Source organism: Furipterus horrens, unplaced genomic scaffold, assembly GCF_987537825.1.
Source record: "Furipterus horrens unplaced genomic scaffold, mFurHor1.1.pri manual_scaffold_1, whole genome shotgun sequence".
NCBI classification, from domain to species: Eukaryota; Metazoa; Chordata; class Mammalia; order Chiroptera; family Furipteridae; genus Furipterus; species Furipterus horrens.
Genome location: NW_028327171.1, coordinates 92482720 through 92495240, shown reverse-complemented (window position 1 = coordinate 92495240; position 12521 = coordinate 92482720).

Below are 12521 nucleotides of genomic sequence, written 5' to 3'. Positions count from 1 at the left end.
AGTCCGTTTAGTCCTTTTAGACCTTGTTAAGGATTCCCCTTTTAAAACAAAATTCACATAGAAGCAGCACATGCATAGCTAGTGGCCTCCAAGTACTCATAACCCCTTGTAAGGGACAATGCTAGTCTGGTCATGTGTGCCTGTAGCTAGAACTATGGAGGCTCAGTGGGCAACACATTTTGGCCTCCATCAAACATCTGCCAGTATCTGTATAAGGAAAGAAATTTAGGCAGACTTGTCTCTGGACCTTTCCCAATTCTCAGGTTATCTTCCACTATTGTCTCTCCCCTTCAGAGAGGTTAAAGGCAGGACAACTTTTCTCTTTTCTAGAAGCAAGAGGCTGGTGATCAATTCTGATTTATATCCAAATCACTTGGGGAAGCTTTTCAAGCTGGGCTCCTCCAAGGTTCTGACTCATCAGATCTAGGGGAAAAAAACTGCATTTCCTTTATTTTTATTAATTTTTTTAAAATTACAGTTTATTTTCAATATCATCTCATATTAGTTTCAGGTGTACAACTTAGTGGTTAGACAATCATATACAGTACATAGTGTTTCCCTCAATATTTTCATTACCCACATGACATCATACATAATGATAATAATATTATTGATTGTATTCCTTATGCTTTACAACCTTTTTGTAACTACCAATTTTGTACTTTGTGAAGCAAATTGTGAGGTGATATCTCATCATGGTTTTAATTTGCATTTCTCTGACAATCGGTGAAGCAAAGGAGAAAAATCTTTGTCTTGGAAAGATCAAGGGAGCTGTTCTTAGTTATGGATTTGAGTTACTTTTACATGTAACAGCTGAAGCTTAATTTCTTCCCAAGTGCCATTGCATTCCTTTTAACGTCATGAAAGAGCTCTAAATGGGATAACAGTGATAGTGTCTGCTATCATTTCTTTCACTGAACCCTCATTTTGGGACCACAATTTTGCTTTTGAAAATGTTGATAATGGAGCTGCAGTGTTTTGTGATCACTGATTCCTTCGAGAGTAGAATTACAGATAGGAATTAACTTTGACATGGCTAAAGAAGCTACATCCTTTCTTGTGAATGAAAACCCAGGACAGATCTGTAGCTACAGAAACACAGGCATCTGAGCCAGACTGTTACAGAACCCCTGGGCTACTCCAGTTGAAAACAAACCCGCGGGCTCTTTAGTTAGGGGCCTGATTGCCCGCCGCCAAAATTATAACTCTCAATACCAGAGTTTAGTGAAAAGAAAAAGAATTGTTTATTTAACAGTTATATAGATTTAGTTATTTGCGGATTTCTGTTGTTAAGTCTTATGCTCTTTAAGACACCCACAAACACATATCCTTGCCTCCCCCACTTCCAAACCAGGCTAGTTTTAGAAAAGTCAGAGAAACCCTTTCCCTACTTTCCAAACACAGTTCAGCTTTACCAGTAGCTGCCAATCATTCAATCCTGATTGGGGAGACCTCATCTGTGTCATGGGGTCCACCAGCTTTTAATCCAGAACCTCATGGATTCTCAGCCTCCTTGTAAACTGTATAGTTAGTCCTTTTCAAATCCGCTTAGTCAGCCTCAGCCTCAGTCAAATGCACATCGTCCGCCTCAGCCTTAGTCAAATCCACACAGTCAGTCTGGCTAAAATGTCTGCCGCTTATTTTTAAATCCCTGACTACGTCCTCTGACGCAGTGGGTGCGGAACCAGTTCTGACCATTCACAGAACCCCACGCAGGCTCTGTGTGCTTTCTCCATACCATCCCCTGGTCCAAGTCCCCTCCCATCTACCTGAGGCTTTGGATGCATTAAAGCCATTTTGCATAAAAAAAAGACAATAGCCACCAGCCTCAGGCATGTGGAAGCATTCTAAAAGCTGCTTCCTTCTCCCCATCCCCCAGCTGCAAGCTCTGGAGATTTTTGGACTCCCCTGTTTCTGTAACAAGACCCTCTGGCTGAGACTGAGCCAGCTGTACAAAATTGGGAACAGAGACATTTGACGTTAATTTCTATGGGCTTTTATTTACAAGGACATTTAGTTTGGGGAGAAGTTGAATAACAAGAATAATTTCTTTCATATTGTTCAAACTTGGGATATTTGTATGTTGTTGATCAGTCTTTGTATTAGTTTTATATGGTCTGGTGAGCTATTTTGGACAACATAATTGGGCATCATTAGTTATAAGAAATAAACTAGATAATAGATTTTCAGTTTAGGGTACGGAATGGAATTGCCAATGTAAGAAACATCCAACCCTATAGAGAAATTTTGTGAGTGTATTTGAGCCAAATGATGACAATTGCCAGGAAGCAAAATCTCAATGGATTGAGAAAATTCTCTGGAAAATGGCAGTTTTACATCAGAATTAAAGGAAAAGATATAAGAGGGTTGTATGAAATCCACTGGTGATAGTTTAGGGAGGTGGGAGAAAGCAAAGCGGAGAAAGCAAAGCAGAAAATCTCTGAGATTGGATAAAAAATAAAACTGATAAACACATATTTCTTTTACATTGGTGGGTACAGGGTAGTTAACAATGAACATTTATAGCACATAGTGAAGATACACTCATATGTGAGAGAACAATAATGAAGAGAGGTCCTGCGGTCTCCTGTTCTGGTGGTAGATTGTGACCTGTGGGGTATGGAAAAGGAAATTGCCCTGACATTCCAAAGGTATGTTATCTTAGATGCAAAAAGAAAATAGACAAACTCAGTTAAGGTAAAGATTGAACTTCGTCAAGGAAGACCAGCCTAGGACGTGACTACCTGCTATAACTCTCTGTTAGTTAAAAGTTAAGATTTATTAACTGACCTCCATTTGTCATTGTTATGATAATTATCTGAATAGTCTAATTGTTATAGAGTCTTGAACCCATTCTCTACCAACTATGTTCTGTGCTTCCTCTTACTTTCTGCTCCTTGTAACTGTGCCTTGCTTTCCAAGGCCTTGATTCTGTCTATGGCATCCATTTGGCTTTTGGTCATTGTTCAGTCTCCTGATTCAGAAGGTGAATTGACTGTCTTCACTCAGGTACCCACCTCTGCTCCAGCCAGCCATGACTTATTAGGTAGTAGGAGATTCAAGTGGGTAGTATGTTTTCACTTAGAACAGCTTAAAGGAATGGCAAGCAGCATTAGGAGTGCACCTCTGTTGAATTTGTGTTCTTTCTTGTTCTCTTCTCTAAATTTTTGTTTCCTGTTTTTAGTGTCTTAATATAAATTGTCTGTTCTCTTCATCAAGTGAGGGAAAAACCTCAGAACCAGATTTAAATTATACTACAAACTAATCACGCTACCATTACCATGCCAGAAATAAGGTCTTTAATACCAAAGGGAAATGAGTTATTGCTCCTATTTTTGAGATTTGAGTTGAAATTTTGAGGATTTTAAGACAGTCTCAGCAAAAATCTCAAGATTGGAAGTTCATTTTTCCCTAGTCAACAATTTATTTTTATTTCTCTCTTTACATTATTTTTCAGTAGGAATGTAAAAGCTTATAATGATACCCCTTTTCTGCAACATAGGCCCTGAAAAATGCCACAGGTGAAATATATATAAGGTCTGTCTGGAAAAAGTCCAGCCATTATTAATATAAAAAGAACAGTTTGTGTGACATCCATGTAACCTGGGAGCCAAGGAGAGAGAACTGGAATGCACATGCATGAACAATGATGACTTCACTTTACTAGTCAGTGGAGGTATTAGATGCCGTTGAGTGAGCATGTGTACTCTGTGGCCATCACATTCAAAATGACTGAGCAAGTAGAGCAACAAATCTGCATCAAATTTTGCATTAAGTTTGAACATTCCTTCACAGAACCAATTTGGATGATTCAGAAGGCTGCAGCTTTGGGCAACTGGTGATTGGCAACTTCATTATGACAACAAGCCTGCTCATGCATCATGTCTCATGCAGAGTTTTTTGGCAAAATGCACCCAGATGACTCAACCCCACTACAACCCAGATTTGGTGCCCTATGACTTCTGGCATTCCCCCAAATTAAAATCACTCTCAAAAGGGATGAGATTTCAGACCGTCAATGAGACTCAGGAAAATATGATGGGGCAGCTGATGGTGATTTCAATAAAGGATTTTGCAGAGTGTTTTGAACAGTGGAAGAGATGCTGGGAGAACTGTGTGAGGTTCCAAGGTGCCCACTTTGAAAAGGACTGAAGTGTCATTGTTCTATGTACAATGTTTCTTGTACCTTGTATCTTCTTCAATAAATGTCTCTATTTTTCATAATACATGGATGGATACTTTCTGTACAGATCTCATATATTCCCTTAATAATTGCAGGGTGATCAATAGTTAATAGGTTATTAATTAACATTTCAAAGTATACTGGTTAGCTTGAAGAAGTACACTAAATAAAGCTAAATTATATTGTAAAATTATACTAAGTCAGATGAGGGTCTTGGAGTTCTGCTTCTGGTCAAGATGGAATAACATCTTGGATTTATCCTCTCACTTGGATATATGTGTTATACCTTCCACCTTAAACAACTAAAACTGAGACAAAATTATATGAGACAATAACATGCAAGACATTGAAGCTCAGCAATTAGAACAATTATCCTTGAAAAATGGGAAATAAATTAGATGAATCCTACGGTTGCCCCACCTTATTGCCTGGAGAAAGTTTGCAGGCTCAGGAGCAGGTCAAGGGAGTATAAGTATTGCTCACTGATCTTCTGAACTGAAATGAAGCTGCAGGTCAAGTTCAGCCAAGGAGGCAGAGTACTAGAGAAGAGAGAGCTTCATATAGAAGAACTCTGGGAATCTGTAAAGTGTTCTTCTTGAGTACTTAGCTTAATACTGATCAGTGCATGCATGTGAGAAAACTACCAAAGCAAATAGAAGAATCTATCTGAAAAGATTACAAAAAACAATGCCTGTGTCTCACACAAAAGTAGGAATTATACCTGTTCTCAACAACTGTAGTGGAAAACCTCATAATTTACAAGGACCAGAGCAGCTTTTCATCTAAATTAAACTTGGCCTACTACTGAGGCAAGACCCTGCTCTGGTCTTGTCTAATTAAGTTTAAAAACAATACTCTTAACAGATGAAATTGTGTCCAACTTTGTGCTACCAACAAAAAAATACATTTAAAATATAGAGATGTAAATAAGTTTAAAATACCATGCTACATTAATCAAAAGAGAGCTGGAATGACAATATTAATAATAGACAAAGTAGATTTCATAGAAAATAATACTACCAAGTATTAAGGATAATTTCATAATGATGAAAGGGTTAATTCATTAAAAAAACATAATGCTGTAATCAAAACAGTCTGGTACTTGCATAAGAATGGACACATAGATTAATGGAACAGAATAAAGAGCCATGTTTCTAAGGTCAATTAATATTTGACAAAGGGGGCATGAGCATGCAATGGAGTAAAGAGAGTCTCCTCGATAAATGGTGTTGGGAGAACTGTAGTAGTACATGCAAAAAAATGAAACTAGAACAGCAACTCACACCATACACCAGAATAAACTCAAAATGGATAAAAGACTTAAATGCAAGTCATGATAACATAAAATTTCTAGCAGAAAACATAGGCAGTAAAATTTCAGAAATATGTAGCAATACTTTTGCCAATATTTCTCCTAAGGCAAGGGCAATAAAGGAAAAAATAAACAAATGGGACTACATCAAAGTAAAAAGCTTCTGCACAGCTAAAGAAATGATCATCAAAATGAAAAGGGAACCAACTGGCAGGGGGACCAAGATGGCCGTGGAGTAGGAACAGTGTTCTCAGCTCGCTCCTGTTAAGGAGACAATCCAGGAGGAACAAACTCAGGGAGGAATGATTGAGTGAGTGGGAATATCTGATAACGTGAACGGGGAGGAGATCGTGGGAGCAGCGTGGAGGCGGGTGGAGGGATTTATCACAAACTGCAGGCTGAGGCATTCTGAGACTCCGTGCGTTTGCAGTATCAAGCCAGAGAGCTCACTAGCGGGGAGTGAATTCTTGTAGGGAGTTAGGGAGAGGATTTGGCCGAAAAAGCCAGAGGAGGGAGAGAACAGTGAACAACCAGGACTGGGAGAAACTGTGAGACCTGAGTCTAGAGAGAAACATCCTCAGCTGCAACCTCCGACGGAAAGCTCGGCATCGCGGGCGCGCCCAGCACTTGCGCTAGGGCCCTACAGAACAAAGGAGCAGTTTTGGGGCAAGGAGAACGGCAGCACACAAAAGCTGCTGCGGAACTCCGGACCGGGGGAGAACTGTGTTCTTGAAATCAGTGTTTGCTCTTTAGTCGCGCTAGAATCCCACAGAACAAAAGGCAGGTTTGGGGCTAAGAGAGAAATAGGACGCGCAGGGTGTGTAAGTAGGGAAGAGAGCGGAGGCGGAGGTTCTGGAGGGGAGACGGTTTTAGGGCAAAGAGAAGGGCCCGCGGGGAGGGGCTGCTGTGAAGCTCTGGACCGGCAGAGAGCTCCGGTGAAGGAGAGTGCTGCGCTGACCGACCACACTAGAGTCCCACAGAACAAAAGGACGACCACACTAGAGTCCCACAGAACAAAGGGACGGTGCTGCGGCTGGAAGAGAGATAGAGCACGCAGGCTATAGAGAGGGAAGCCAGCGGAAGCGGTAGCTCGGAATAGAGAAAGTTTTGGGGCAAGGAGAAGAGCACAGGCAGGAAAGCCACTGCAAAGCTCCAGACTAGGGGAGAGGCCCTGGGCAGGAAAGGGCCACTGGGCCCGGCACTTTGACCGACTGTGCCAGAGTCCTGAACAAAAGGACAATCTTGAGCCAGGGAGAGGGGTAGGGTGCGCAGGCATATAGACAGGGAAGAGAGCAGAAGCTGTAGCCTGGGAATAGAGACAGGACTGGAGGCAGGGCGGGGATTGCTGGCAGGCACAGGCTGGACCAACATGGGGAAGGAGTAGCTGGACAAGCCTGAGGAGGGCTGAGGGTGCCTCAGGAGGGAACAACTAAAGGCAGCTCACAGCAGAGCGGTGGTAGGCCCACGAAAAAAAGACTAGCAACCCCAGAATCAAGCAGAACCCTCCCACAGCCAGCCAACCAACCAGAAAAGATTTGAAACTCATGGAATTTTGAATAGGAGCAGACTCAGGAAGGAAGCAAGGAAAAACCAAAAAACAAACAAACCAAAAATACCCAGAGACTGTGCATAAAAGTTGAATTGAGTTAAAATCCTCATTCTTTTATCTCTCACTCTCTCTCTAACTACCCCTACCGTCAGTCCCTTCTTATTCTCACTCCTTTTCTCCCCTCCCCTTCCCTCCCTTCTCTCCCCTTAGCATTCTCCCCTGCATCCTATTCTCAGTTAATTTTATAATTTTAAGTTCTCTCCCTTTCTCACCCTCTCCTTTCTCTGCGCTACGCACCTTCAACTTTATTAAATTTCTTTCTTTATTTTGTCCCCCTTCAGTCTACACTCATTTTTCTTTCATCTCATGTCCTTATTTTCCTTCTCTCCCTATACATAATCTCTCTCTCCCTATTACACTTTATATTCTAATCTCTTAATATTCAAATTATAATTCTAATCTATCCCCCTCTCCCTTTACTCTCCCATTCTTACCCCTTCTCTTTTTCTACCCCATCCCCCCACTTCTTTCCCTACCTCTTGTATTTCTCTCCTTCATCCTATCTTTTGCCAACTCTTCAATTTCAATCCTCCCCTCCCTAATATCTCCTCTTCCTCCTGATTTCCTTCCCTCCTCTGAGCTCTTTTCCTCCCAAATCTTCTTGCTTTCCTATCTCCTATTCCTCTCTCTCTATATTCACCTTTTCTCTCTATCTTGCAACTTTATATCATGTTTTAATCTCCTAATCTTTTTTATAACATATAATTAAAAAAAAATTTTAATCCAGTCCCCTCTCTTATACCTCCCCTTCTTCTTTTGTTCTCTCTCCTACCCTTCTCTTCTCTACTTTCTCTCTCTCTTTCCTCTCTCCCTTCCTGTCTTGCTATTTTCTACTCTGTATTTTTATCCTTAAAAAATTCTCTCTCAATCTATTTCCTACCTTCTAACCTCCCCAGCCCTCTCTTTCAATTTCTGGCTGTCTATCTACCTGGATGTCTGTTGTGTCTACCCTACCTCCCACGCTAATCATATAGTATATACTGATTATATAATCCTAATACTATACACTTCCACTTTCACACTCCACACTGTAACCCTCCCCTCCTTTTCAAACAGACAGTGTAAGTGTTAATTGCTCTCTTACATAACCTTGATCCCAATTGCTAATATTAATACTCTATCAACTTCCAGCTCAAAAATTACCCTTCCTTCATTTAAAACAACTCCTTTCTGTTTCTCCTACGAAATAAGAGTCCCAGTATCTCCACAAGTATATTAACACGGGCTCATTTGCAGCCTATAGTGGGATTGTATTTGGGGGAGACATTGGAGGGTGTGGGTTTCTTGCCTGGGTTGTGTAATTATGTTTTAGCAGCACCTTCACAAAAGATCTCAAGACAAGGTGGGCAGAGTGACTCTCAATCAACTAACCAGAGAAAAAGATCCACCAAAAAGTAGCTGAAATACAACCAGACAGATTAAAGAAATATCATCAAGGACAACACAGACGGAGATCCAGGAGGGCGGAGGAGTAAGTGGAAGCTACACTAACCCCCTCCCAGGACCAGCCAGTGCTGACTCAGCCCCAGTACAGCAGACAGACCATCCCCCTCCAAGTGGTGTCATACTAAGGGGAAATAAAAGCCCTGCCTACAGGAATTAAGTTGCCACACCCACGGTCCTTAAGCCTGACGACTGATCACAGATTGAGTATAGTAACAACTAAAGAAGAGAGACAAAGGCAGTAGATCCCTGGAAGTCTCCAACAGGCTGCCTAGGGCCAGTCTGGTACATGATCTGACGCTACCAGAGGCAGATCCAGGAAGAACTGATCATTCTAAGAAGCACCAACAAACAAAAGGAATCACAAAAATGGGGAGACAGAGAAACAACCCCCCATCAAAAGGAAAGGTAGAATCCCCAGAAAGAGTGCTAAATGAAATAGAGGGGAGAAAAATATCAGATACAGAATTTAAAACATGGATTATGGAGAAGCTAAATGAGCTCAGCGGAAACTACAAAGAACTCCAGAAAAACTATAGTGAACTCCAGAAGAACTATAAGGAACTTACTGAGAATTACACCAGCATCAAAAAGGACATGGAAACTATCAATAAGAGCCAGGAGGAAATGAAGAATACAATCTCTGAATTGAAGAACACAGTAGAAGGAATTAAAAGCAGGCTAGAGGAAGCAGAAGATCGGATCAGCGAGCTGGAGGACAACGTACACAAAAACTCCCAGACAATGCAACAAAATGAAAAAAGACTGAACAAGACTGAAGAGGTTCTAAGACAGCTGCAGGACAACATGAAACGTAACAATATCCGTATCATTGGAATTCCAGAAGGAGAAGAAGAAGAGCAAGGGATAGAAAACCTCTTTGAAAAACTAATGACAGAAAACTTCCCTCACATGAGGAGAGAAAGAGTCACGCAAATCCAGGAGGCACAGAGGGTCCCAATGAAGATGAACCCCAACAGGCCCACCTCAAGACACATCATAATTAAAATGGCAACATCCAAAGACAAAGAGAGAATCCTAAAAGCAGCACGAGGGAAACAACTAATAACATACAAGGGAGCTCCAATAAGGCTATCCTCAGATTTCTCAGCAGAAACACTACAAGCCAGAAGGGAATGGCAAAAAATATTCCAAGCAATGAAAAACAAAGGCCTACAACCAAGAATACTCTACCCAGCAAGGCTCTCATTCAAAATGGAAGGCGAAATAAGGAGTTTCTCAGACAAAGAAAAACTAAAAGAATACATCTCCACCAAACCAGCAATGCAAGAGATGCTAAAGGGTCTGCTCTAAGAAGATAAAGAAACAGAGAGAAACAGAGAAGAACACGAGTACAAAGGGGGAAAATGACAATGAATAAGTACTTATCAGTAATAACCTTAAACGTAAATGGATTAAACGCTCCAATTAAAAGACATAGGGTAGCTGAATGGATTAGAAAGAATGACCCACATATATGCTGTCTACAAGAGACCCACCTTAGAACAAAAGATCTACACAGACTGAAAGTAAAGGGATGGAAAAATGTATTCCAAGCAAATGGACATGAAAAAAAAGCCGGGGTAGCAATACTTATATCAGACAAAACAGATTTCACAGCAAAGTCCATAAAAAGAGACAAAGAAGGGCATTTCATAATACTTAAGGGAAAAATCCATCAAGAAGATATAACCCTTATAAATATATATGCACCCAACTTAGGAGCACCCAAATATGTAAGGAAAATTTTGAAAGACTCCAAGAAAGATATAGGCAGCAACACACTCATCGTAGGGGACTTTAACACCCCATTGTCAACAATGGACAGATCTTCAAAGCAAAGAAACACCAAAGATATTGAGGCACTGAACAACACTTTAGATCAAATGGACTTAGTCGATATATATAGAAGTTTACACCCCAAAGAAGCAAAATATACATATTTCTCAAGTGCACATGGAACATTTTCAAAGATAGACCACATGGTAGGACACAAAACAAGCCTCAATAAATTCAAGAAAATTGAAATTATATCAAGCATCTTCTCAGATCACAATGCCTTAAAATTGGAAATCAACCTCAAGGAAAAAACTCAAAAACATCCAAACTCATGGAGAATGAATAACATGTTATTAAATAATGAATGGGTTAACAATGACATCAAGGAAGAAATCAAAAAGTTCCTGGAAACCAATGATAATGAACACACAACAACCCAAAACCTATGGGATACAGCGAAAGCAGTCTTAAGAGGAAAGTTCATAGCAATACAAGCCTACCTAAAAAAGCTAGAAGAATCTCTAATAAAAAATTTAACCCTACAGCTACAAGAACTAGAGGAAGAACAACAAGCAAAACCCAGATCAAGTAGAAGGAAGGAAATCATCAAGATCAGAGCAGAATTAAATGACATAGAGTCTAAAGTAACAATTCAAAAGATCAACAAGAGTAGGAGCTGGTTCTTTGAAAAGATAAACAAAATTAACAAGCCTTTAGCCAGGCTCATCAAGAAAAAAAGAGAGAGAACCCAAATAAATAAAATCAGAAATGAAAGAGGAGAAATCACAACTGATACCACAGAAATACAAAGAATTATAAGAAATTATTACGAACAACTGTATGGCAAGAAATTTGACAACCTAGAGGAAATGGACAGATTCCTGGAAAACTATAGTCTGCCCAAACTGAATCAAGAAGAAGCAGAAAGTCTGAATAGACCAATAACAGCTAGCGAAATTGAAGCAGTAATCAAAAAACTCCCAGCACACAAAAGCCCAGGACCAGATGGCTTCACAAGTGAATTCTACAAAACATTTAGGAAAGAACTAACTCCTATCCTCCTCAGACTATTCCAAAAGATACAAGAAGAGGGAATACTCCCAAACTCATTCTATGAAGCCAGTATAACCCTAATTCCAAAACCAGGTCAAGACACAACAAAGAAAGAAAACTACAGACCAATATTGCTGATGAACATAGATGCTAAAATCCTCAACAAAATATTGGCAAACCGGATCCAGCAACACATTAGAAAGATCATACACCACAATCAAGTAGGATTAATCCCAGGGATGCAAGGATGGTTTAATATTCGCAAATCAATAAACGTGATACACCACATAAACAAAATGAAAGACAAAAATCACATGATCATATCAATAGATGCGGAAAAAGCATTTGATAAAGTACAACACCCATTTATGATAAAAACTCTCAGCAAAATGGGAATAGAGAGAGCATACCTCAACATAATAAAGGCCATATATGAGAAACCTGAAGCCAACATCATACTCAATGGGCAAAAACTGAGAGCATTCCCCCTGAGATCAGGAACAAGACAAGGATGTCCGCTCTCTCCACTCCTATTCAACATAGTCTTGGAAGTTCTAGCCACAGCAATCAGACAAGAAAGAGAAATAAAAGGCATCCAAATTGTAAAAGAGGAAGTAAAACTGTCATTATTTGCAGATGACATGATAGTGTACATAGAAAATCCTTTAGACTCCACAAAAAAATTACTCAATCTAATAAGTGAATTCGGCAAAATAGCAGGATACAAAGTCAATATTAAGAAATCGAAGGCATTTTTATACACCAACAATAAAAACTCAGAGATAGAAACTGAAAGAAAAATCCCATTTACCATAGCAACAAGAAAAATAAAATACCTAGGAATAAACTTAACCAAAGAGGTAAAAGACCTGTACACAGAAAACTACATAACACTGAAGAAAGAAATTAAAGATGATACAAATAAATGGAAGCGTATACCATGCTCATGGATGGGAAGAATCAACATCATTAAAATGTCCATACTACCCAAAGCAATTTATAGATTCAATGCAATCCCTATTAAAATACCAGCAACATATTTCACAGAACTAGAACAAATACTTCAAAAATTTATATGGAACCAAAAAAGAGCCCGAATAGCCACAGCAATTTTGAGGCAGAACACAGTAGGAGGAATCACA